This window comes from Myotis lucifugus, unplaced genomic scaffold (genome assembly GCF_000147115.1).
Source record: "Myotis lucifugus unplaced genomic scaffold, Myoluc2.0 scaffold_153, whole genome shotgun sequence".
Classification (NCBI taxonomy): Eukaryota; Metazoa; Chordata; class Mammalia; order Chiroptera; family Vespertilionidae; genus Myotis; species Myotis lucifugus.
The window spans coordinates 1,645,353-1,648,301 of record NW_005871201.1 but is presented as its reverse complement, the minus strand read 5'-3'; positions in this window follow the sequence as shown (position 1 = coordinate 1,648,301).

Here is a 2,949-nt window from a genome sequence, read left to right as displayed (position 1 = left end):
ATTAATTGTCAAATTAATCCTAGGGAGTTCAGAGGATGGTGGTTGGGTTATATTGTTATGGTGACTTAAACTCCCCCCAAATTTAGTGGCTTAACACAACAGTGGTGCTGTTACCCCTCACAACTGAGTGGGCCAGGGGTTCAGGAGGGGGTGCAGCCAGGCAATCTTCCACCCTAAGGTCCATCACCTGGACCCTGCCAGGTTCCCAGCTGGGCCCGGCCTTGTCTGCAGGCTTCCGGAAGGGCGCCACATGAATCTAGCACCTTGCTGTCCCTTGGTTAGGCTCTTTCCCCGCATCTCATGGTCCTGGCCCTGCATGTGGTTTGGGCTTCTCACGGCAGGGTACTCTCATTTCTTTCCTGACAGCTGCCTGGTAAGAGTGAGGGGAAAGGAAGTGGACACTCTTGTGGTCTGGATCCAGAAACTCACACAGGGTTACCTGGGCAATATTCAATAGGTCACAGAACCCACGCACCTGCAGAGAAGAAACCGGACCCTCCTTCCTCCGCAGTCCGCACGATGAGGAGAGGGTCAAGGCGTCCGTGGCTATGTTTAGTTCACCATGGAGGGAAAGGTCAGCTTGGACCAGAAAGGTCAGAAAAAGCCGCACAGGGAAAGATGGTTTGAAAGGGTATTGAGCGTTTGAAAAAAGAGAGTGAGAAGAAGGTCACACATATCAATCAATATCTAAATTTAAACAGTAACAGGGGGAACAAGACTTTCAACTGCTTAGCAAGACAAGAATTCTATTTCAACTTGTTTTGCTCTAACAACAAAAGTGACAGTGGGCATTGGCCTCAACTTGGGCAAGTCACTCCTTTCTGTTCATAAACAGGCTAATTCAAATGAAGACATAATTTCCTTTTCCATGAAGTCGGCTTATTTGAAGAAAGGTGAGTTTGAGCTTACGGATATTATAGGACTAATTGGGGAAGGTCGGTCGGAGCTCACTGACTCTCCGAAGGTGATGGGAAGGCTCACAGTCAGTGCTGTGATGGATGCGGGGCAGCGGCACGGGGCGCTGGCTCAGCAGCCCATGACCTGGCACTTTGGGTTCAGTAAGTGGGCCGAGGTGAGAAGGCCGTCCTCTTAGCCATATACTCCTTCCGGGTCTCTCATAAGTCTTTGTCAGAAAGGCTCAGTCCTTAGAACCATAACTTCTGGCTGAGAAGAGGCTGTCTTAGATTTGTAGATTAAAGGTCAACAGCTCTCTAGATTAATATTCACTGTGTGTGTGTGTGTGTGTGTGTGTGTGAGAGAGAGAGAGAGAGAGAGAGAGAGAGAGAGAGAGAGAGAGGAGAGAGAGAGAGAGAGAGAGAGAGAGGAGAGAGGAGAGAGAGAGAGAGAGAGAGGGGGCTCAACTTAGTACACACAGCCTACTTGCCTCCTTTGAACATCACCTGGCACGTGGTAGACATTTAATATTGGTTAATGAACTGTATTACTCATATTCTCTCAACACCAATTTAAACAACGTATATTCTTCCTCCCGGGTTTGCCTATATAGTATTAAACCAGAAACAGGAGACTCTCTTAGCAACACCTACCAATTAAAAATTAAGCACTCCCGCCTGAAGTGAGCACAGCTCTGGTTTAGCATGTCAAGTTTTAAAATGTATATATAACATTTTCATCTAACCCTCTATTTTTTGGACAGAGATATATTTTGAATTTTTAATATGAAACCTGACGTCCAAAAAATAAAGGAGGAGAAAGCAAAACACATGAGATATACTAACAACAACAACAACAACAAACCAATAAGACATTTTTTTTTAAAATTGATTTCAGGGAGGAAGGGAGAGGGGGGGAGAGATAGAAACTTCAATGATGAGAGAAAATCATTGATTGGCTGCCTCCTGCATGCCCCCTATTGGGGATCAAGCCGGCAACGTGGGCATGTGCCCTTGACTGGAATCGAACCCGGGACCCTCTGGAGGCCAACACTCTATCCACTGAGCCAAACCAGCTAGGGAAAAACCCACATATTTTAATGTTAGAGCCGCCTGGGAAACCATCAGATCTTATTAGTCTTTTATATTATAATGGCGATTCCTCCTCTCTATAAAGCCCTAGGGTTAGTTGTTTCCTTTTATCTGGTCGAGAGCACTGAAAATTCCAAGCTCCAGCCTTGCTGAGTAAATAGCATCCTAAACGGGTCCGGTCCCAAGCAGGCCCACGGCTCTGCATGGGTTACAGGAGGGGTTTTCAGAAGTTTTTGTTTCCAGAGCTCTGGGTGGCTCTTCAAATCTGCTAGGCTCGGCAAACAAAAGGAAAAGAAAAACAGACACACGTTAGGGCCTTGGCACGCCCTCTGGAGAGAACCATTGAGCCTCCAGGGACTGGAGGGGAGGCTGTGTGCCACTGGTACTCCCAGCAAAGAAAGAGGAGCCCAGGACGCAGGCAGCTGGGTGCGCCTCTCCCAGCGCAGACCTAAGTCCCCCTAATACCCCAGAGGTGCAGGGAGCAGAAAGGTGTTCTCACCCTCTCATCTGTCCCATCGATGTAAATACGGGAACCTACTTCAAAGGAAGTGCAAATAGTCTGCAGACATTATATGGAGTATACTATAATATTACATACACTACACATACGTATACAGGCATATATACATGTGTATATGTACATATATCATTTCAACCTCTCCCCCAGGAGATGGGTCGGACATCCCTTGCCACACATCTTGAGCAAGTTCGCTCCCCCTCCCAGACCTGCCAGATCCCACAGGGTAGAGGCGGCCCGGGCTGCGCTGGGCAGTGGCCACCGCACATCCGGGTGCGCCTGCTGCAATCGGGCTGCGGGCTGTGAGTCACATCAGGGATGGAGGCCCTGCGCAGTTATGGGTCGGCGGGCGTGGTGAGAGTCCCCGGGGGAGGGGAGGAGGGCAGGGCACTGGGCAGGGCACCGGGCCGGCCCCTCCCACTCCGCCTTTTCTTGCGCTTCCTGTCC